The sequence below is a fragment of the Caretta caretta genome, chromosome 13, assembly GCF_965140235.1.
Source record: "Caretta caretta isolate rCarCar2 chromosome 13, rCarCar1.hap1, whole genome shotgun sequence".
NCBI lineage: Eukaryota > Metazoa > Chordata > Testudines > Cheloniidae > Caretta > Caretta caretta.
In genome coordinates this window covers 20,965,540-20,989,931 of record NC_134218.1, presented here as the reverse complement: position 1 = coordinate 20,989,931, position 24,392 = coordinate 20,965,540, and the positions used below count along the sequence as shown (strand labels likewise).

At 49.3% G+C, this 24,392-nt stretch overlaps 1 protein-coding gene across 3 annotated transcripts in view; it reads left to right on the top strand.

The window, feature by feature from the left end:
• SRC (SRC proto-oncogene, non-receptor tyrosine kinase) overlaps positions 1-24,392 on the top strand; it is a 72,819-nt gene that overhangs the window by 782 nt on the left and 47,645 nt on the right. The gene's annotated exons all lie outside the window — the stretch shown is intronic.

Below are 24,392 nucleotides of genomic sequence, written 5' to 3'. Positions count from 1 at the left end.
AACAAACCGCAGCGATTCCTGCCTGTGTGTGGCACCGGGGGGCTGCTTCCTTTCGGCTGAGGATGAACTAGCTGAAGCAGCTAAACGCGAAAGGTATTGTCTGGTGGGGCTGGAAAGGGAGGGTGATGCGGCCGGGGTGTGTGTGTGTGTGACTTGTTCAGAGCCCCCTCACTTTCTTTTGTGGTGGTGGTGGTGTAGGGCTGACTGAAACGTCGGGGCTTCTCTGTCTAGCTGAAGACTTTCTGTAGTTCATTTAATCAAATCACTGGGGGAAGCCGGGCGGGGGGGAGCAGGAGCTGTATGTAGGCCAAAATATGAAATATTAATATCTCGGTTGCTTTGATGTCTTCTGATCCATTTCGCGTTTACTATTTGTTAAATTTTAATTTCAGTGGGATTTTTTTCTTTTTTAAACCACGCAGCTGCTCTTTGGGGGTTTGTGTGTTTACATCACTTCAGGGAGTGTAGGAGAAGCTCTGCTCCTCACTCTTTCTTTCTTTCTCCCTCTGTCCTTCTAACCTGGTCCTGTTTTAACTAGTGTTTATTTTGTGGAAGACTGGGAAGCCGTTTATTACTTACCAGCCCTGTAACTTCTGCTTCTTCAGGTTGGTAGAACACCTATATAAAAAAGAAAGTAACACGCTAGGTTTTATAATTCAGACCATGTCTGTAGTAATCAGTTGCTGCCATGCTAACCACTGTAGTCCTAGGTACACAAGGTGGGGGAGGTAATATATTTTATTGGACCAACTTCTGTTGGCGAAAGAGAGAAGCTTTCAAGCTCCACAGAGTCCTAGGTCCTTCTTCTGAAGCCAAACACCTGGGGTCAGAGCTGGCAAACTTCAATTGGCTTTTGTTGTTGTTTTACTCCCCAGCTATCCTGGGAGTATGGGATGTGGGTGGTGCACATGCTCTGCTTTATCATTCTGAGACACTGTAAGAATTCCAGCTGTGATCTTGGTTTGCTTATTTGTACCTGCTGGAAGAAGATGTGTTAGTGGACCCAATGGAAGGGGCAGTCAGGAGGTGCTTAATACATCTTGGCACTGGCAAGGCGTGAGGTGCCTCTTCTGTTGGATGTTCCTGGTACTGTGTGGTACTGTGTGGTACAGCGAACTTCTGTATGGCTTTCTGCAAAAAACGAATGAGAACCTGCTCCTGTCTCTTCCTGTGGATCACTCCCTTGGCTCCCCCATTTCTTCCCCTCCCCATCCCAGAGTACTTGTGCAATGACTTACCCTAGCTTTGTTGGGGGTATTTTTACCTAGAGACCAGCGAATGTTAAGCCCTCCCAAATAGGTTTCCATTTTTATAAAACCTAGGGATTTAGAAGCCCATTTGTTAGTTTCTTGTCCTGTGGTGACTGACTGCCCTTGGGGGAATAGGCTGCATTGGGAACCCAGAATTGTCTCACACAGTCTCTTTGTACTAGAATAGACTAGGAACAGCCACCCAGTAGTCTACATTCATAAAGAAAGAAGATGGTCAGTGATTGTGGGGTGTGTGTGTGTGTTCTCCTTCCCCAAAAGAGGTGGCTAACTATTTTACCTGTTCCTCAGAACGGCTAAACGGCAGATGACCCACCAGACCGTGAAGGGTATTTTAGGTCATCCCACAATGCAACAAATCCCTGGTAAAGTTTGCCTCTGCTGGCTTGAAGCAGGTAGCTGCTCTTGGCTCATGCGGCAGAATGCTCACCTGGAGGTGTGTGGGTTGGCTTTCTTTTTGGGCAGGCCTGTCTGCTGCCAGTGAGTGTTAGCTTTCTGAATGCTCCCCGTCATGCTGGGCTTGTGTGTGGGAGCTGCAGGGTGGAGAACTCAACCTGGCTGCTGTGCTTGGAAGTCTCCAGGATTCTAGCCCTACTTGCTATGGGATCATGGGTGAGGCACTTTGTGCCACCTACAAAGTGCTGCTGGTGGGGGCGATAACAAACCTGACCCACACTAGTAAAACAACTTGAGAACCTCCAAGAAGTGCTGTCTAAGACCTTGCCTACACTGGAAAAGCATGCAAAGCTTGTTGGTGGTTCCCCCTTCTACCCCCCCCCCCCCCCGCACCACCAACACATAGACCTGTCCCAGTGTTTCCAAGAGTAGAAGCTGTAGCATGGACAGAATGCAGGCATGTCTTGCAGCTACTCTGTGAGCTAGATTAGGGGACATGATGGTGAAATGCCTGCATCCTGTCTACACCACAGCCTTCATGGTGGTCCATACCAGTGCAGGTAACCACTTACCAACTTCTTCAGTATAGAAGCAACCAAAGTTTTTGTTTTTTAATTTCTTTTCAAATACTGTATTGGAAAGCCATTCATGTCCTATCTGCCAAGCCTGGAGTTCCCCTTCAGCAGGTGATAGCTCTATAAATGTCTATGGCCCTCATTCATCAAAGCACTCAAGTACATTATGAAGTTCACCTTTGCTGAAGGGGGGCCCCCCAAAATTGTATGGGATGTCTGATGATCCCAGTGCCATTACCTGTGTTTGGGGGAGGTGCAGAAGAAGACAACAAAGCAGTGGCAATTAAATATAAATATGTCATGTTTAAGTTTGGGGACTTGGTCCTGAGAATTGCTCAGCACCGACAACTTGTTAGTCAATGGGCCGGATCCTTAGCTGATCTATCGTGACAGACTCACCAAGATCCCAAAAACAAGCAGGGCTAGAACCTTGGAGACATTGAAGTCAATGGAGCTATACCATTTTTCACCAACTGAGGATCCAGCCTGATGAGAGTTTTGGCCACTCTGCACTCAGGCCTTTAATGATTATGGATGTTAAACAAAAAGATGGCCTGAGCCAAACCTCTTTGAACTGTAGGCGGTTGGAGTTGGAATCTGCTTCCAAGTTGTGAGCAAGGGAGGCAGGTAAGGGAATTTCTCTTGCAGCTCCACTTAGTCTGTGGCTGCTGCTGAAATAGTGGATCAGCCTGACATTTTAGGAGGCTGATTTGTGTGTGGCCATGTGAGAAAGATGTGGTATGCCCTGCCCATGGATTGCCTTACACTAGGCAGGCATGGTGGGCTTGCAAAATGCCAGGGTGCTGTGCAGAATCAGGAGAGTTGCCTCAAAAGCAGCTCTAAAACGTGATGAGCTGCCCAGGTATGCTGGTGGTGGGGGCCCAGCAAGTACCTAGATACACACCTGGAGGTTAAAGTTTCTCTTTTGAGACCTAGAAAGGGGGTATCCGTTAGAAATGACCAATGTGCATGGGAAGCGTGGCTGGTGAGACAAACCAGAGGAGCGGCTTCGTTAATTTCTGTAGCCTGGTTACATAGGAAGGGGGGTATGTTCAAAGGTCTAAGCGTGTGAAACGAAATCTGCGTTTAATAGGCACAGTCACCTCTCTTGTACTAAAGCGTGTGGTGGCCTTTGCTGGTGGACACGTGTTGAAATGTAATAGCATGTGAAAGTGATGCTGTTGTCGCTGCCGCAGCAGCACTTGATGCCTGAAGCCTCGCTTGTTTCCAGGTGGGCCCGACCAGGCCTTAGTGGGCACTTGTCCACTTACCACAGTGGCTCCCCAGTTGGACTTGATTGAGCAGCCTCTGAATAGCAGAATGAAACCTGCTCCATGGCAGCTGGAGCTGGAGAAGCTGTGTCTGTTGCTGCCCATTTGTGTATTGGCAGAAGTGTGGCTGGAGGGGGATGGCTGAGAGCTGCCCAGTCTCTGATTGCACTGTTCCTGGCGGGAGCTAGGGCTAATGATGGGATTAAGCCTGGACTTTGAAGTCATTGGTAAAACTCTCTGAACATGATCTAGAATAGAACCACTGGGCCCAAGTCTCTCTTAACTACCCACAAATGCAAATAATGTTTTGAGTTTGGGGCGAACCATAGACTGAAGTGGACGACTTCAGTTCCTTAGTCTGCTTCCTCTGAGTGCTTAACACAAAAAGGCAGTGTCGTTTCTATAAAGGTCTGTATTTTTGGCATTCTGGGGATGTTTTAAAGCCTATCTAAAGCACTATTGTTTCCTGTACTGTCTGTCTTATGGCCTGATTTTTAACATGCTCCTTTTTATCTCATGGAACAATTTCCCATATGACCTCACTTCCTCAACATGCGGTGTCTCGTTTCATATAACCCAGTTGGATATTCTTCCGATGCATTTCACTTACTCGGGTGCAGAACATCCCAGAGTGAAACAAGTTCTTCCCCGCCCCGCCTTGCCCGTTTTGCCACCCCAACCTTCCCCTCCGTGCTCAGTGAAGAAAGCACATGAGGTACCTCCACCCAAGTTGCTGTGTTGTTTGTGTTTGTTTGTTTTTAACAGGGAAGAGGCAGATTCATTTAAGTTGATGCTTGTAAATGAAATATGAGCTTAAATCACTTAACATGGAAATAACGGTCTCTGCTAATGCTATTCATGCTGCTCTAGTTAAAATTGTCAATGTTTCCATTCCAATAAAGCCCTGTTTTCTGAGACTTATAACTTTGGGTCATTTAGCTAAACAAAACAAAACAAAACAAAAATCCCTCCAGGCTGAAGTTTGCTAGCAAAAGTCTGCCTGGGAGCAAAAATTTTAAAGCATGTGGTGCTATTTAAACCAAACTTTACAAAAATAATTACTCTTGTCTTTAATTTTTTTAAATGGCACAGAACCACAAAATAACTAGAAGCCTCCAAGCTCTCCCTAGAAGAGAAGAGTAAGCCTGGGGCACTGTAGTAAAATCACATGTAGATTTCTTTCTTTTGTGTGGGAGGGAGAAATTAGTTGAGATTCAACTCTGAAATGCAGCTGCATGTCATCTAGTTGCTGCTCTTCACCACATTTTCCCAGGGGTTTTACCTAGATGCCCAGACCTACATCAAGGCCCTAATCCTGCAATAGGCAGAGCTCCGTTACCTTCAGCTGAGACTGCACAGATGCAGCCTATGTGGTGAAGATCTTATTTCAGGATCGGGCCTTTACTCTGTGCCGCAGACTGACTGGGCTGCAGATTCTAATGTTCAAAATGTGGTTTGAAAACACATTCTGGGAGGTATTTTGAGAGAGCATGGTCTGAGCACAAGGCTGGGAAACAGAAACTCCTGGGGTGTAAATCCAGCTCTGCCACCAAATTCCCTTGAGGCCATTTATAACCTCTCTGCCTTCAGCTTCCCCATGAGTAATATGGGGATGATCCAGAGGCATGGTGAGACTTAATTCATTAATGTTTGTGAAGTGCTTTGCAGATAAAGGCTAAGGATGAATATCCCCTTTGGGAGAACCAGCTGGCCTGTGCTTGCTTCCTGTCTGGCTCTTGTTCCATTTGCCAAATCTCTTTAATTAAACCAGGCAGATTCCTGGCTCCCAGGGTGTGATGCTGCAAATGTTACTGTGTTTCTGGCTTAGCGTAAAGCAGGGATATGGCCACCCCATGTGATGGGGCCAATGCAGTGAACTGTGATTCTAGAAAGAGAAAAGCAGGTGTCCATTTTTATTGAGTCCTCTGCAGAATGGGGTCCCAATGCCCCAGGGAGCCAAGCTGCTTAGCACCCTCAGCTTCCACTGAAGTCAATGGGAGCAGAGCCCCTAGTTGGGAGGGTCCCAGTGCCCTGCAGGATCAGGCATTTAGGTGACCAGCTATCCTGTGGAGGGACCTACAGAACATCGTGCTTGGGGAGACTTCTGCTCCAAACGGGAGTCTGGTTAAACTAATCCTGCATGCAGGACATTGGTGCTCCTTCCTCTTCACCACTGGTCTTGGGGAGCCTGAGACCTATCCCAAGTGAGAGGCCAGAAACTGAGGAAGCCTGGAACTGGAATAGCCGTCCGTGACGATTGTTTGAGGTTGTTTCTTCGGACCAGTTGAGGACGGGGTTGCTGTGGGGCAACAGCATATGGAGAGGAAACACAATGCCATAGAGCATCTGGAGGAGAAAACACCGGGTCTCCAATTTGAAACCCGCCCCTTGAAGTCTGAGGGTCTGAATGTCTCAGCTCAGATCTCTCTTGGTTTCATGACAAGATGCACTGAGATAGCTGTAATTACCATTGCTCCTGTATGACCAGTCTTAGCCGACTAGTTCTTACTGCTATTCCCACTCTGGGATGAATTGGGATAGGAGGCAGATGGAGATTCTGGGGCTTGAGGGGTTCTAAATCCTAACTGAACTGAAGATGGGGCCCTGATGTTATTTTGAGGGGAGGGAAGATGTTCCTTTCCCTGGTGCCATGTATGTTATGGGCAGGTTGGTTAGCTCCAGGGACTTGTTCAGTAAAGATTAGTCCAACTTGCTTCTATGCCCTAACCTTGCAGGTTACAAATTCCGTAATGTAAATGGTTCTCCCCAAGGCAAGTATGGTAGCTGGCTCCTGGTGTCCTGTCCAAGGGGAACTGCAAAGGAAAATGTCAGCTCTTCTCTCAATAAGAGGCATGCTAGTGCTCAGATATCCTTGTGGGAGGAGCTTGTTTTGGGGTTGACAAAGGTGAAAGTTCTGATCTCTTGTGATACTGAGTTTGTCTCCCGCTTAGGTTTTGCTGGGTCAATTTCTCTTCTTGCTTGTGACTTCAGTTGTGCAATATTTACTCCCTGATTTTCCTCTAGTACTGTAGGAAAATTCTGGAGGCTGGCTCTAAATTTCTCAGCCCTGTCTCATGTTTGACCTATTATGGTCTCATTTCCGTGACTGTAAACTTTACTGGCCCGAGGCTTGCTGTGCTGTGCAAACAAATGGGCGAAAACCTGACTGCATGCTACAGAAATAGCTTCCACACTGCATGTCTCCTTCTCAGCTTGTGGTTTCTCACTGACACTGCATGACTGCTGGTCTGTGGCTGGAATGTAGAAGCAATGAACTGAGGCAGCTGCAAATGAGTTTTACTTTGCATTTGTCAGACTCTGAAACTCTTGTGAATCAAAACGTGGGGAGTGCAGAAATGTGTCCTTGACGTCTGCAAACTGTGGAATCATTCTCCGTTCTGCTGTGCGTGGCTATGCCCTCTCCTCCTGCGGGCCAGCATGAAACTGGGCCTGTACAACATGAAACATGCATTAGAAGTGAAACCCATATGCCTCTGTCCCTGCCCTGCTTTATTCCCGTTCTCTCATGTTCGGCCCTGGGGTTTTCCTCCTTCCTCTGCAGCATGTGGCACAGGTGTAAATAGTGGATTCTGTGTAACTTGAAGTCTATAAACCATGATTTGAGGATTTCAGTAACTCAGCCAGAGGTTAGGGGTCTGTTATAGGAGTGGGTGGGCAAGGTTCTGTGGTCTGCAATGTGCAGAAGGTCAGACTAGATGATCATGATGGTCCCTTCTGACCTTAAAGTCTGAGTACTGGGTGCTTTGAGCCCTGGCTGGCTGTGTGTCAGGGAAATGCAACAGGAAAAACTCTAATCGGCAGGAAACCAATTGACTTTATAGAAACAGCTACAGCCCTTGAGCATTTGTCTGTTGTAGAATTCCTACTGGTGGGCTTGAATCTCACTTCCCCCAGAAAATGATTGTAGGAAGATGGGACACTGGACCAGGAGACCTCACTTCTAACTCCTGGCTATGTCACTGCTTGTGTTTGTGACTGTGGCCAAGTCACTTAACTTCACTTTGTGTCTCATTTCCCCATCTGTGAAATAAGGTTAGTACCTGCCATCTCAGAAGTACTTCGATGCCTACTGACGAAGCTCTAGAAATGCTTGGCATTGCATAGGGTGCTTCCATAACGTCTGTGTGGGGGATGGAATCTGTTCTACTCATGAGACCTGGGACTACAGCAAAGAATGAGTGAGGGTGGATAGTGGTACTGAGGTGACTGGGGCTAGAACACAGCCATGTGCAGTGTTGTCCTCCTCTGCCTATTCCAGCCTTGCACCAGGATCCTCTGTGCAACCCTCTGACGCTGCAGAAGCCCTGGAAGCCTCTGATGGCAAATGACAGCCCCAAGCAAGTGGGACTGAGGGTTTCCTGTGGGTACAGCCTGCTTGCTGCTTGTAGCCTTGTTCTACTACACCTCTCTGGAGCCAATCTGATTTATATGGACAGGCTGCTTCTCCTCCTCCCACCTCTTCCCCCCAGCAGAGCCTCAGACCGGTTTGACCAGACAAAGGTCTGTGCTGGTGGCTGATGTCCAGCCTGGAGGGGGCTGAGCGAGTGTGTGGGGCTAGGAGAGCCCTTGTAAGCGGGATTAGGTTCATGCTCCAATGTCATGGGCAATTGAGTTCTAAAGCAGGCAGAGTGGAAATACAGGGCCCGGGAGGGGGCCCTCTTGCTGCCACTCTGGTTTGATAAATGTCTGATCGTTGGGTGAGATGAGCACAGGTGGCGCAGCTGCCAAGGCATGTGACTTCAGAGCAGTGCGTGGAGTCAAAGAAGAAGGCATGTCCTGGCAGAGGTCTAGAGGGGGCCGACTTGCTGAGCCTTGGGAGATGGGAAGAAGTAACGCTGGGGAAGCTCTGTGACCTCTTCTTATGGCAGGGGACCCTGCCGCATGAGGGGAAATAGCTGTATGCTTCTCGGCCGGCTCCTGAGATTCAGAGCGTGCATCTCCCAGGCTGTGCTGCCCGGCTGCCTCTCTGTAAAGTCTGGTGCAGATCTGGCACTGTTCTTGCTGCGGAGTTGGGTACTAACAGCCACGTAAGGAGGGCAGGTTTGACCCTGTTTGCAGTGGCTGAGTAGACGTCTCTGTCTGCCTTTCATGTTGCACCCCTCCTCCCATCCCTGAGCCTTGAAGGGGATTGCAATAAATTAGGCCCTTCCCTTAAGGAGAAATCCCCTTGATTTGTGATGGGGATTGAGATTGACCCAATAGGGCTCTACAGAAATGAGCCAGAACCATCCTGTGGACTCTGAGAGGAAACTGGATCCCGATTATAGGCTGGTTTAAAAATCCTATGCCCTTGTATAGACTTCTCCATAAGGGTTCATTTTAACTGCACTTTAGCGGTCTGACTGGGAAGCCTCACTGGCGTTAATGTTTGTTGTAGGTATTTGAGAAACGCCAGTGAACGCTGCTCTTTGTCTGCCCTGCACCAAAACAGTCCTGGGTGCCCTTGTTCACCTTCAGCAGTGCTAGCCGCAAAGTGCTCTCATTAGAGCTCATCAGGGATACCAGGGCATAATCTAGGAGGGATGGGAATCTTAATGCATTCACAGCCCTCCCTCCGAGTGCTTGAGCAGCTCAACTCCTGGCCTGCCAGGACCCATTGTCATTCAGCTGCAGACTGGGGGGGGGGGGGGGGGAAAGAACTGAGGCAGCAGTATTAACCCTTGGGAGACTGGCTGATATTGTGAGGTGTGCATGGGGGGAGGGAGTTTTCTCTCTTCAGAGAGCACAGTAGAGCTTCCAGGCTGTGGAGAGTGGCTGCAGAGGACGTGCATGGTGCTGCACAGAGATCAAAGAGCCAGTCCCGGCCCTGTGGTGCCTGCTTTGCCATAGCAAACAGGATGGGCGGTGGCCCTTCTCCTTGCACGGCTTCATGGGTCAGCAGGGGTTTTTTGGAAGCCCAAGAGGTGCAGGTGTGGCTGTGCTGGGCACAAAGAACACCATGAACGAAGGCAGCAGAAATGGAAGGAGACACAATGGAGGGAGTGGTCTAACAAACTCCTCACCCTTAGCCAGTGAGCGTGTCACAGCATGTCCCGATTAGTGCAGAAAGCCGTAAATACCGGGACTGTCAGGGAGAGAGGCCATGTCTGTAGCCTGTCACTGCAACTCTCATCACCCCACAGGTTCCAGCATGTTGCCAGCCCCTATGTAGCAAGCTGCTGCCATTGCCAGTTTGGTGAAAGCTGTCCTGGTTAAATGATTGTGTGATTGTTCACTTCACTCAGAGAAACCCTTCCCTCTCTTCAGTTCCAGGCAGCCCTGTGCTGCTGGAACCTCTGGATCTCCTGTAGGTCCTGCCACAGCATCTACTGGCTGACTCATGGCTGTGGCTGGCACGGTAGCCCTGAGTGTCTTGCGTTTGGGAAATTCATGGAGCTGACCTATCTTGGAGGAGGGGTGGGGTGGAAAAGAAACAAACTCTCAGCTTGTCCAACTGTCTCTTACTCTGAGGTTGGCCTGGTCACGCTCTGGTACAGCCTTCGCTGTCTTCTTGCCTCTCAAGGCTCTCTAAGCCAGAGCAGCTCCGAGGAATCTGATGCAACCAGGATGTTGATTTGCTCATCTTAGGAGCAACCATGATCTGCTAGAGATGCAGGTGCTGGTGGGCCAGGATGGCCTATGCACCTGAGCTTGTGCTGTCTCTTAACAAACAAACCGCCACCAGGGCCGGAAAGCTAGCTCAGACAAGTCCGTCTGTGCTATTGTTGCAATATATGAAAAGATCTCTCCCTGATACAGAGTCTGAGGGAGTAAATACTGCACATGTGGGGAAATACAGGCAACAAACAATGCAAAACAGAGACTAGAGGCCCCAGCTAAGATCAGGTCTTCTATGCTTGGTGCTGTACAAATACATATGTGACAATCCCAAAGAGCGTACTGTCCAAATCAACAAGACAAGCAACGTAGAAGCAGCATCTGAGACAGGCCGAAGGTTGCACAGCTGGCTGGTGGCAGTACTGGGAATAAAACTTGGGTCTCCTTGCCCTACCTACTGGCTCATGCTGCTCCTCAAATTGATTTCACTAGCTCCAGCCTTGAAATAGGCAATCATTGTGTTGTCTGTGTTGTAACGTTACCTCCATATTACCATGAGATCAGGGGCAAGATGTTCACTTTTACCCAGCCACTTGCGTGCCTGAACCCCCTTGAAGTCTGCAGCCAGGGGATTCTTGGCTTATGTAGTTTTGTACACAAACACTCAGTGGTGCTGGAACAATTTTTACGGTGGGGGTGCTGAGAGCCATTGAACCAAACTGTAAACTCTGTATTTTTCCAGTCAGGGGATGCGGCAACACCCCTAGTTCCAGCACCCCTGCAAACACGTAGATCTGATTCCCTTTCTCTCTCTCTCTGCATGTACAATATTGATTTGAAACTGGCTGGTTTATGCCTGTGTACCACTGCCCTGTACTGGGGTCTGAACTGGATATGTGAAGCTCTACCATAGACCTCACACTACCACCAGCTAGTGGAGATTCTCCTCCTTGTTTCAGTGGCAGAGGCCTGTCCTCTTGAAGCAGGAAGACCTGTGTTCTCTCTGCTATCACTATGCAAAGAGTCAGTGGCCACTTAAGGGTACTAGGTGGTCTCTGTGCTGCACTGCATTGCCATTCAAATCTTCACTGCACCCATATCAGTTGCCAGAATTGTCTATTAATTACATTTGGGTATGATATTGGCTCCTCTGATGCGTTCTGGAGGCTAGGGATGTATAGGATAGAAGAGACACTGAAGAATCAGGCACTAGACGTAGATAAGAACGGCCATAGTGGGTCAGACGAGACCAATGGTCCATCTAGAGTCCAGTTTTGCCCAGGGTAAGGGGCAATATTGGCAGCTTGCCAGGGCCTAGAACCAAATGCAGCCATCCCATTCTTAGGGTGGTGATGTGGCCCATGGAGATGCAACACTATAGCTTGACCTGAGCAACCTAGCAACTGGAGTCTGATTTCTAGGCGGAGCGGCGTGGATTTCTGTTCCTGAGGCAGAAACTTCCTTCCAGTGCTAACTAGTTCCCAGCTGTAGGAGAGAAGCAAATTCCACTTGCAGCTGCTTCGACAGAGCTGAGACCCACATGCTGGCAAGCTCTCTCCCAGAGTTAGTGACAGGAACCTACAGGGGAAGCATCTGCTTTCAGTCTGAGATGCCTTCCTACACCTGAGAGCTGTGGAGAGCACACACTCCGAATGAGGGCGGAAGTGACTCAGCCACAGCATTACCCGTGGGCAGCCAAAGTGCTGCTCTCTACCTGTTTGAGCAGAGGTGAAGCGCCAAGAGGGAATGACACACCAGAGATCATTGGAGCCACTTCGTATTCTTGAAAGCCTTGTGCCAGAGCAAGGATACCAGCTCAGCCAGGCAGGAGAATCCTTTGAGGGGGAGGAAGAACCCAGCCATGTCACTGCCCAAGCATTCCAATACCAGAAACCAGCCAGGCCAGTCTGACAAGGAGAGGAACTCCTGCAGGCTTCAAAATCCTCTGCTGGCAACTCCAGCTCTTAGAGGCATGCATGCAGAGGTGGGGGAGCACACACATCACAAGTGTGCTGATCCCTTATGGAAGGGCCCTATATACTTTAATAGGGATTAAGACAATAGGGATCTATAGGACTTACTCTTCAAAACCTGATAGCGGAGATAAAGATGATCCCAAAAGGACATACGGTTATTGGCTATTCCATTCTATAGGGAAGTTGTTCTCGGAGCACTCTATCCTCTGTGTCATGTGGGTTTAATGCAAGTCACGTCTCTATTTGCCTCTCCTGCTGTGTGGCCTTGGCCCAGATAAGTGACCTCGCTGCCTCAGTTTCCCCCTCTGTATAAGGATTACAAGGCCACCCATCAGCAGAAAGCACGCAAAGAATCTCAAAGGTGCTACGCTGCACATGCATCGCACTATAAGAGCGCTGCATTCGCCATTAGCAGATGACCGATCCAAATAGAGGTCACCGCAGAGACAGGCGACTTCTGAACCCTACCAGATTCCCCACTAGGGCATGGAGAACGTTTTCTGTTCATAGGGTCAAGATCTCACATCGCAGGTGCCAACTAGCAGGAATCAAAGGGAGCTCTGAGCAGCTTTGTGCTGACATGAGCAGAGCGAGAGCGGGCTCCAAACAGGAGTGATACGCCTTGTTGCTGGCGGCCGCGGGGTGAGGAAGGGCGAGTCACCAGCGGAAATACAACACAAGGGCAAGGGAACCCTGCTAGAGGCACAGGAATGGGTGCAGCAGCACAGCTGCTCCTCACAGCAAACCGAAGTGAAACAGAAGGTGCCGGCTGCCAAGCAGGGCTAGTCAGCAAAGTGTCCCTCTGTGCATTGAGAGCTTTAATTTACCATTGACAGTCGAGCTCCATTTGCCTATGCAGCAGGTCAAGGTGAGCTCCAAGGGCAGATCCATTCCTGATCCGGCTCTCAGCAGCACCTCGCAGGCCCCTCCAGCCTTTCTGACCCTGACTCCTGAGAGGGGAAGAGAGAAAGCGGATTCGGGGGTGGGGGGAGGGGAATCAAGCATTGGACTCTTCCGAGGCTGGAGCAAATGGAGAGATGAATTTGTGCACAGGGCTCTAGCAAAGAGAACCATGAAATGCCCAAGGAGCAAGCGGCTAAATTGCTTTTGCACTAAGGAGCACAGGCCCCTTGGATCCTCCCTGTAGATTCCATAGGCTTTGTGGGAGGGGGAATATTGTTAGTTCAACTAGGGCTTTGGTCACCCAGCGGGTTCCCCATGGAAACGGGTGGGGGCCGAAGGGAATCAGGTGCCATAGCGATGGGTGTGCCATAAAAACCTAATGGAAAGAATGGAGTGAACCTCGAAAGACCCCAAGTTCAGGGATGGCTGGAGCTTCGAGGTGGCATTCTGTGAGGGAGCATAGTCCAGTGTTCGGAGCACAAGGCCGGGGCATGGAGAGTCGGGCTTCTTGTTCCAACGCTGCTGCTGGCTCAATATGGTCCATGGTGAGTCTCTGCAGGTGCTCAGCCCGGTCCTAAGCCAGGCCACAAACCTCTTCCCCCATCTGTGAAAGGAGGATGGTGCCGTATTCACCTGCCTCACAGGAGGGCTGCGAAGACAGTTTGTTTGCGAAGGGCTTTAAACATGCAGCATGCTAGAAGTACATGGGACTTATTTATTTCAGCTGGCTAAGCATCAACTTGCTAGTGGAGATGCCCCCTTCAAGGAAGAGGCTAGCTTGCTCCATTAGGGCTCTTCCATCTCTTAATGACTCTGACTTGCTGGAAGTGAGCTGGTCAGAATTTTCCTGGGGTGCAACTGCACGGGGTGAGCTCACCGTGCTGCTTTTGGTTGGCTTGCCAGGCCAGGCGAACGGGCTTGTGCTCTAGTCTCTCTGCCTTCCTGAGAGTGAGTGTAAATGGGGCTGTGCCAAGCCTGCTTGATCCCTTAGGGGGTGGAGGAGGAGTTATGGGAACCCTTGCCAAGAAAGCAGCAATGATGGCTACCATTAATTGGGGAGAGGGGATCTCTAAGGTGGCATGAGTGAAATCTGGGTTTAGCTGAGCTGTGCATATTAGTAGCGTTATGGCCTGCCTTTCAATTCTGTATTCCAGCTCAGAGATCAAAGCCCGCATGTTGGGAGGAGGGGAAGGACAGAGTGGGTCGTTCCCCCCCCCCCCCCCCCCCCCCCCCCCCCCGCGCCTTTTCTTTTAATCTTCTGCGGTAAACAAGGGGAAAGAAAGCCCTATTGTCCGGCCCTTCAGCAAGAGGAGATGCTCCAGATTTGCTCACAGCAGGATTCCTCCACAGAGCTTGTCTATGAGGGCCTCAAAATATCAAGTGCAGCCTTCAAGGAGCTCTTTCCTGCCCTCTGAATGCATTCCACTCAACAAAAGCTTCATTAAAATGAAAGGGGAGGGATAAGAAGGCTTGAACTGGTGAATTAGAGAGAAGCTGGTCTGCCTGCACGGAGTAAATGAGGTCACTTTTTACTAGCGACAGAGAGTTACGCTCGTGTGTTGGATCAAGGTGATTCAGGGTTTGATTTCAGTGTGTGGCTGGCTGCTATAAGCTCTCAGGCTTCGCAGTTCACACAGCTCCCTGGGAGGAACAAAGGGGCAGAAGAGGTCTCTTCAATTGAACACCCTTCCTAGGGAGGGAATATTGTTACAGTACCACCAAGAGGCACTAACTGGGGATCGGAACCCCCTTGTGTCTGTACAGTACCTAGCACAGAACAAAAAGACCGTTTCTGCCCCCAAAGAGCTGACAGCCTGCGCCTAAGACGAGACAGCACCTGGATACAGATGGGGGGAGCACTAGAGTGCAGTGAGATGATTGTTATGCTAATCATCATCAGTGGACACCAGCAAAAATGATGTGGGTTGCATTGAATGGAGTTACTTCTCTTGGCTTTTCACACACATGTGAGATTCTTGCTTGGCATACTAGTGCTGCTGACAGAGAAGGGACTGCCATGGCCAGAAACTGGAAGTGCTTCTGTTTTATTTTGAAATCCCCAGGCCTGGTGGTGCAGCTGACTGAGCTGCAGTGCACACTTCCCTGTGCTGTCTTGCTTGCAGGTGGCCCCCTGACCTGAAGGACTGGGGAAGTGGCAGGAAGGAAAGGTCCCTGGATCTTGCATAACCCCATTTTGGCTGGTGAAGTTTGGGGGGGTATGGGGTGTCTGCTCTGGGCTGGGCTGAGATGACTGAACTCACTTTGCTTGGAACTTGCATCTGGATTTGCTCCCCAGCCCTCTCCCCACTTCAGGTGAATGTCTGTGACCTCACTCAAGCATGTAAAATACAGTCACAACTCATTGGGGCTTCAGCAGTTTCCCCGTGTGTCATGAGGACCAGTATTCAACTCAAAGCTTGCACTGATGTTCTTCTTTCCTCTCTCGACCTTGAGTGGACAGACTTTCTACAGGTGCCCTGGGCATGGTTCCAGAGCCTGCTGATGGGCATGTTTACACAAGGGCTGGGAAAGCTAGTGGAAAGTGCCAAAACCTGGGTCTGCTATCTGTGCCACTTCTCCGCTCTGGGGAGAGGGGGATGGGGCGCCTCACCAAGGAAGTGTGCTCTGTCTGGTGTGAATGGTGACCAGGAGATTCCTTCTTCTAAAACAGCTGTTCTCAGACTATGGGGTGGGCCTCTCAAGGGAGGCACTGGAATGTGTCCAGGGAGGCATAAGGTGTGTGCATGGGTTTTTTTTTTTTTTTTTAGGAGCTCTGGGTGTCCGGGGTTTATACAGAAGGACTTTGCACACCTGGGAGGCCAGGATACATGGGACAGCCAGAGCCCCACCGTCCCTCACCGGGAGGTGGAGGGGCTTCGGGTATCTGCCCCAGGGTAGCAGCAGCAGCTCAGAAGTAAGGGTGGCAACGGGGCGCTGGCATGGCACTGCCTTCAGAGCTGGGTGGGGGTATATGTACTTTGGGGGGAGGGGCTGAATGACTGCAGCCACAGGGGAGCCTGATCAAATAAGCTTGAGAACCACTTTTCTGAAGGGAACAGAGTGCCAAAATCTGAGTCCTGAGATCTGTGGTTTTCTCTTTGAACAGGTGTTGGGAGGGCTCCCTCCCCAGACACAACCCATCTGTGCACCTTAGCCCTGCCCTATAAGGACTGCCTAGTGGAGAGGAAAGCCCCAAATCCAGAACCTAGCCTACCTGTGGCCTCTAACCCTGCCAACAAGAGTGCCCATTGGTATCTGAGAAAGAGGGGTGTCCTGTGTGCGGTGTGGACTACTCCTGGACTGCCCTAAGGACTCAGCTGCTCAGAATCTCAACAGTGCTGCAGTTCCCTAGGCCAAGACTTGCAAGGACATCCTTGGAAGGCTGTCCACTGCAGCTCTTGCACTGGGGGAATCCTTGCCTAGCCAGATCAGAGACTGTTTCGAGCCCACTGATGCTTCTCTAGCTCTTTCACCTAATGTGACAGGGTTGGAACTTGAAGCAGAGGTGAGACACCTCCTCTGTCCAAATCACCACCAACTGGGTATGAAAATCTCAGTTACAAAGGCTCTAAAGCCATCTGCCCTCAACCCTCCCCTCAGGCACTAGACTAATGACCTGCAGTAACCAACATGTCATTGGGGCTAAAGGTCCCAGGTCACATTTCCTGCTTTTCCTCTAGGTTTGTGTATGTTTTCCAGTCACACACTTGTTCTTCCTGGAAAACTTGTGGCACCCTTGGCATTACTGGCATGCACCATCTGCTTGAGGTGTGACAGGAGCTGGGTAGGCCCTGGAGGAGTGAAGACATGGGGAATGGGAGCTCATTATTAGGAAGGCAAAAACTGGGGAAAGGAAATGGCTAGAAGAGAAACAAGAACAAAATGGAGGTTTTTCTAAACATAGCTACATATTAGAGGATCCTGAGTGCAGGGCCCACTGCTTTTTGTCTGGCGTCTGTGCTCTCTGGTGGTCTGAATGGGCCGCTTCTGTTCCTGGCATTCCAGAGCTGCTCTTAGACAGGTTTATAGCTTCCCACTCCTGGCTGTTAAAGCCTGTCTCCTGAGATGATGCTCTTTAAAGATAGCTTTGCTGGCCCATCAGCTGTTCCCAGGCAGCTGGGCTTTGCAGAGAGCCCTGCAAAATGTTTTCATAGTGAAATGCAGGAAACTGGGACTGCTTTAAAATGTCGTGAGGCAAGTGAAACTCAGATCCTTGTGGATCACTGGGCAGGCTGGCAGATTTCACTTCAGACCCCTAAAACGACTCCTGGCTTGGCCAAAGTGGCTGAGTTTCACCTGGCTTTGTGCTGAAATTGTTCAGTTGTGTGTCCAGACCTGGAACTCTGAGCAAAGCTTGTGACTTTACAGCCTTCCTGGTTCAAGCCCAAAGACTGCTTGGCTTGATGATGGGGGAAATTCCCACTCCCCACCTTTCCTACCCTCCAAAAATCCATGCCTAGTAACTGTCTCACCCTGCAAAGCCTCTTCTCTCTCCTCCCTCTATCTCGTCACCTACTCTTAATCTTCCTCACCTAGGTGGTATCTAGTTGTGTCTGGCTCACATATGTGGGTGTTGTGTGGGTTAGATTAGCTGGTGTCTGCAAAGAACTTGCATGGCTGCGTGCACTTCGCATATGTAACCCACACACATGCTGGGTGTGGTGTTCTGGCCCATGAGACCACTTAGAGAGAGAGAGTGAGTCTGCTCTATAGCCTTAGCTAAGGGCCGTATGGCTTTTAGCTCATGTAGTAGAGGCTCATGCATATAGCTCCAGAGGTCCTAGGTTCGATCCCACCCGCCGACAACTGGGGTCTGTCAGTGTTACACATAGACTGCTTTGCCAGCACACAGTCCCCTGGAGGGAAACACAGTCTCTGGGAAACACCCAGGGGGCCGTTTCAGTGTAGCCTGGCAGTTTGCTGGGAAAATGCGTTAGTGTTGCCTGACCTGGTAGAACTGAAATCGGGCAGAGTTCATGGCTTCTTTCCCTGCAAACGCGGGAGCAAGGAGGCAGCTCTGTCTAGGCAACAGCCAGCTCCTTGGATTCCCTTTAGTGATCACTGACTCGATCCTCTACAGAGTATGAGGGGCTCAGTCTTGGCACCTTGGCACATAGAGACCTTAGGGGCCTCTCTTCCCCCTTCAAAAACCATTGCATCAAATCTTCCATCTTCAAGCCCCTTGTTAAGTGCACACAAAGAGCCATTGAGTGGCACAAGGGCCTAGCTTCCACTATTTCATTGCTCTTTAGCACCAGTGTTCCATCCATCTCTCTGAACTCTGTTGAAAGGAGAGAAATTCAACAGTAATAAGTCACCAGGACCAGGTGGGATTCACCCAAGAGTTCTGAAGGAACTCACATACGAAATTGCACAACTGCTGTAACCTATCACTTAAATCAGTCTCTGTACCAGATGATTGGAGGATAGCTAATGTAATATTGTGGGGGTTTTTTTGTTTTTGTTTTTGTTTTTTAAAGGCTCCAGAGGCGATCCTGGCAGTTACAAGCTGGTAAGCCTAACTTCAGTGCTAAACAAATTGACTGAAACTACAGTGAAAAACAGATTTATCAGGCACACAGATGAACATGTGTCGGAAGAGTCAACCTGGCTTTTGTAAAGGGAAATTATGCATCACCAATCTATTAGAATTCTTTCAGGGAATCATCAAGCATGTGGACAAGGGTGATCCAGGGGATATAGCATACCCGAACTTTCAGAAAGCCTTACAAGGTTCCTCACCAAAGGCTCTTAAGCAAACTAAGCAGTCATGGGATAAGAGGGGAAGTCCTCTCACTAATCACCATCCAGTTAAAGATTGGAAACAAAGGGCAGGAATAAATGGTCAGTTTTCACAATGGAGAGGTAAATAGCAAAGTCCCCAAAGGATCTGTACTGGGACCAGTACTGTTCACCATATTCACCCCTTTCCCAGACCATTTATGAACCGTGAGGTGGCAAAGTGATTCAAGATAGCCATGTCCAAAGCTGACTGTGAAGAGTTACAAAGGGATCTCACTAAAGTGGGAGACTGGGCGACAAAACGGCAGATGAAATTCAATGTTGATAAGTGCAAAGTAATACACATTGGGAAAACGTAATTCCAACTATACATACAAACTGATGGCGTCTAATTTAACTGTTACCGCTCAATAAAGAGATCTTGGAGTCATTGAGTGGATATTTTCAGAGAACTATCCACAATGTACAGTGGCAGTCAAACAAGCTAACCATGTTAGGAACCATTGGGAAAGGGATAGCTAATAAGACACAAAATATCATAATGCCACTGTGTAAATCCATGGTACACCCATATCCAGAATATTGCATGTGTTTCTGGTTGCCCCATCTCAGAAAAATATATTGGAATTATTAAAGGTACAGAGAAGGGCAACAAATGACTTACTGGTATGGGACAGCTTCCCTGTGAGGAGAGATTAAAAAGACAGAGACTGTTCAGCTTGGAAAAGTGATAACTAAGGGGGTTGGGGTGGGGGGGAAAATATGATAGAGGTCTATAAAACCATGACTGGTGCAGAGAAAGTGAATAGGGAAGTGTTGTTATTTACCCCTTCACATAACACAAGAACCAGGGGTCACCTGGTGAAATTAATAGGCAGCAGGCTTAAAACAAACATAAGGAAGTACTTCTCCTTGCAACGCACAGTCAAACTGTGAAACTCATTGCCATGGGGTGTTATGAAGGCCAAAGGGCTCAAAAGAGAATTAGATAAGTTCACGGAGGATAGGTCCATCAATGGCTACTAGCCCAGATGCTCAGGGATTCAATCCCACAGTCTGAGTGTCTCTAGCCTCTGACTGCCAAAACTGGGACTGGATGATGGGATGGGTCACTCAATTGCCCTGTTCTGTTCATTCCCTCTGAAACATCTGGCATGAGCCTTTGTCAGAAGGCAGGATACTGAGCTAGAAGGACCACTGGTCCGACCAGTATGGTGGCTCTTATGAGGAGGGGGAGAGACTCTGTGACTGCTCTAAGTGAGGGTTGGAGGTACTTGGGTATGTTGGAAGCAATTCCAGGAAGGCTTGTTTTCTAGCTGTCATGGAATCTCCTGTGGTCTCTAATCTGCATGTATGCACTTAACAGTGGCAAGAGGGCTGCCTCTAAAGGCGAGGGTGACTATTGACTGAGGCTGGTCTACACTATGGGGTTAGGTCAAATTTAGCTGTGTTAGGTCATTTAAAAATGACCCCGTCCACACAACCAACCCCGTTCCATCGACCTAAAGGACTCTTAAAATCAACTTCTGTACATCTCCCTGACGAGGGGAGTAGCACTAAAATCAACCTTGCTGGGTCGAATTTGGGGTAGTGTGGAAGCAAATTGATGGTATTGGCCTCCGGGAGCTATCCCAGAGTCCTCCATTGTGACCAATCTGGACAGCACTTTTGACTCCAATGCACTAGCCAGGTGCACAGGAAAAGCCCCGGGAACTTTTGAATTTCATTTCCTGTTTGGTCAGCATGGTGAACTCAGCAGCATAGGTGACCATGCAGTCCCAGAATCGCAAACTCGGTCCGTGCTGGAGCTCAAGGGAGACACTGGATCTGATCGCTGTATGGGGAGAAGAATCCATGCAGGCAGAACTCTGATCCAAAAGAAGAAATGCAAATATATTTGCCAAAATCTCTCGGGGCGTGTTGGACAGAGGCTATAGCAGGGAGACACAGCAGTGCTGCGTGAAAGTTAAGGAGCTCGGGCAAGCCTACCAAAAGACAAAGGAGACAAACGGTCGCTGCGGGTCAGAGGGAAGAACCATGGTTTGTGTGGTGACTATAAAGGACTGCGGAATATCGGTTTCTCTCCTTGAGTGGGACTGGATAAACAAGGCTAATACACTAGCCTTCTGCTTCTACAGATCTGAATTCAAATCCCTGAGTAAGACCAACATGAAAGGGAAGGTTTCCTTAGTGCACAGTGGTTCTCTGCCTCAAGCCAACCCCAGTGGCTTCATGCCCTGCCTGTGCTAGAAAAGTAGCTTGATGTTGACTGTTCATTAGCAAAGGCTCTCCTTGCGGGGGCTAGCGTGGATGGGCTCGATCTCTGTGCGCTCTTCAATGGACTTTGTGTGGCGGCGGCGGTGAATGCTCTCTGAGAACAGATTGGTTCTATCTACAGTAGCAATTTAGAGGCTGCTTTCAGCACCCGCCTGAGGGGATGGGTAAGCAGGGTGTCGGTGGCTGACAACCATTGTCCGCAGCACATAATTTTCCTAATGTAACTGGATCTCCAGTGTAGCAAGACTGGCTAGCTCTGCCCAGGGATGGGGATGGGCCCATTACAAAGGTGTGTTGACAGAGCTGGGGTAGCATTAATGTCCGTCTGGCTTTCTCCACCACTGGGAATAATCTGGGGGTAGGGAGTGGTTCCCCTCTGCCCCAGAGTTTTGGGGTCAGTTGTATTTACAACTGTTGGTTGTTGGTGTTGGTGATTGCAGCATGAAGTACAAGGAAGAATCAGCAAGTCTGGGCAAGGCCTGTTTTTAAAAAGCTGGTGAGTCAGGTGTCTGAGGTGGAAATCAGCCACTCATCACTCAAGATTATGTCTCAAACATCAAGATGGTATGGAACGCTGTGTTTAACATAGGAGAAAGGCACAGGCGTGCCAGGGTGTGTGCTCGGTGTTCGCCAATCCTGACAAGTTCTCTCGCCGAGCGTTCTGCTCTGAGTGTAGTAGTTTGGAGAGCTCACAACAGCTGTGCACAGTACAGCAGCTTCCCTGGTTACGTGACCCTCCTTGGCACTTGTGGGGTTTATAACCCCTGGCCTAAATTTTCAAAAATTACTTTGGGGGCCCAACTTCAGGTTCCTTGTAAAGGGGCTTGATTTTTTTCAGACATAAAGGGCTTGCGTAGGGTTACTGTACATATGGGTTTTCCTGGACATTGCCTCTTTTTTGATCCTCTGGCTGGGTGGCTTTTTCAAATAAGAGGCAACGTCTGGGATTTTTGCAAGCAGACGTTGTGGCTCAGCAAGAGAGCCGATTGGTCCCTCCCCTGTATCTGCAGCTGCCAGATCCCTTCCCAGGGCTGGGAGCCAGGGGGGAAAGAAACAGAGGCAGTGACAGACGGCTGTCACTGTAACCTGGGCCTGCGTCAGCTGCCCTGACACTGTGACAGGAAGCGATGCTGCCCCCTACCTCGAGTGAGAGGCTGAAGATATTTCTTCCCCTCTCCCCCAATAGTGGTTTTTTTGGGGGGGCGGGGAGGGAATGCGATGGCGGGGCTCCAGCTGTCCCCTTTATCCTTGCTTCCCAGGTGTGCACAGCCCTTCTGTGCAAGCCCCAGCCACCCAGAGCTCTTAAACACAAACAAACAAACCAACAAAAAACACCCAGCTCCTGGAGTCATGGGATATGAGAATCTTGTATTCCTGCCTCTTCCCCCTGCCCCCAAACCCCTAAAAATTCTAGCCTGCATGGTTGTGGAGTAAAGCTCAAAACATAACCCTGGAACAAACTGCCTAGGGAAGTTATGGAAGCTCCTTCACTGGAGGTTTTCAAAAAGAGGCTGAATAGCCATCTGTCTTGAATGGTTTAGACACAACAAATCCTGCAACTTGGCAGGGGGTTAGACTAGATGCCCCTTGCCGTCCCTACTAGGATTCTAACCCCTCAGGGCTCAAAAAGCAGAAAGCATCCCCCAGGTTTTTTAAATGTCATGACCTTTAGGATCTGAGCTAATAATCTTTGCTTGTATGGGCTTGGCAATATTGCATACAATAAAATTCCTATGAGCCCCTCAAAGCCCTTTCCTCTCCCTCTGAGTCTTACGCACCTGGCCCATGCTTTGAGACTCTCATTCCACAAATTCCTGCTGGGAAAGGAACCCTCCTCCAGATTAGGATAGTGCATGTTTCCCTGCCTCTTGTTTTCACTTGGGTCTCTGCCAATTGCAGTCAGTGCTGGGTGTTTACAGATAACTTACATGGAACCCTGCCTGCCTAGGCAAGTAGTTTCATAACTTACTTGACAAGCCAAAATAACTGCCAGGATTGGCCCAGAACCTACAAAGACGACACCTGCTCATGCAATAGAGGAAGATTCCAATCTGTTGCTGCCTGATTATGCAGATTTGTGTGTGTTTGTGCTCACGGTTTGCTTAGTCAGATAAAGCATCCAAAACTCTTGGTTCAATCTTCAGTCTTATTTTTTTAAGGCATTTAATTCCTTCCCATTTCTGAATGCCCCTCTTTCTCCCTCCGTGGGGAAGGGGATAGAGTGAATTTGCTTGTTTAATTTTAATTATCCCTTTCCATAACCCATTGGCCCCTGCTAGGTTTGGCTATGTAGCTTTCATTAAGATGGTTTTAAATTTAACAGGAGCTGACAGGACTGGTGGGTGGGTCTGGGTCTTTAATACACTAGTCTGGGTCTTGTGGGAGGTGAGACAGCTCCAGGAGCGTAATTTACCATATTCCCCCACCCTGTCTATTTCTTTTATCTTGGAGAAATTTTAGCTGGATTAAGAGGGATGGGGGAGGAAAGCTGCATTGTCAGGAATGACTAATGAATGGAGTTCCTTCACTCGCATCTTCGCTGGGTAACTGCTGAACATTACCGAAAGCAGAGCTCTCGCTCCAGGCAGCAGCACAGGGAATGGTGGGGTTCATAAGGAAGCTGGCTGTTTAACTCCCTGTTGCCCACCTTTGCGGCTTTGTGAGCCTTGTAATGTTTGGTGTGTTCTTTAAGCCCTAGCTCCTGGAGTCAGCAGAGTCTCCCCGAATCACTTTGCATTTGAAAAATAAAGTTTCTAGCCCGTTATGGTTTTGGAGAAAAGCTGGTATGTGCCCTGAGTGCCTTCGGGTCTGAGCCTGTAGCGTGTAAAGAGAAAGAAGCAATTTTTCCTCTAAACACCTTGTGGTATTTTGGGGCCTGACTCATGAATTTTTTGAATGCCTGGGGTTGGCCATGCTGTGAACATTATGACGTGGTTTGTAATGTTTCTTGGCACAGATTTGCATCCCTGCCAGTCAGTTGACAAGGTCAGAGTGGAGTCTCATCAGCCCTGTGTGCCTAGTGAGGCAATGTGATCTTCTATCTATGGTACTTGCATGGCCTCTATCACCAAAGTAACTGAGGGCCTCGCAATCTATAATGCGGTTATCCCCACAATACCCCTGGGAGGCAGGGCAGTGCTAGTCCTCCCCATTTTGGGAAACTGAGACACAGAGACTAAATGACTTGTCCAAGGCTACGTCGGAAGTCTGTCGTGGAGCAGGTAATTGAACCAGGTCTCCAAGACCCAGGCAGCAAATTAACTATTGGCCTATCCTTCCTGTTGGACTGAGCTAGCCATCATGATGATGCGCGAGAGGTTGGGAACAACCCACTCTACAGATGACTCTGGCATGAGAACCCTTTGACCTATCATGTGGTTTTGTCTCTTACTGTGATGGGGCTGGTGTGGCCCTTCCCCTGGTTAT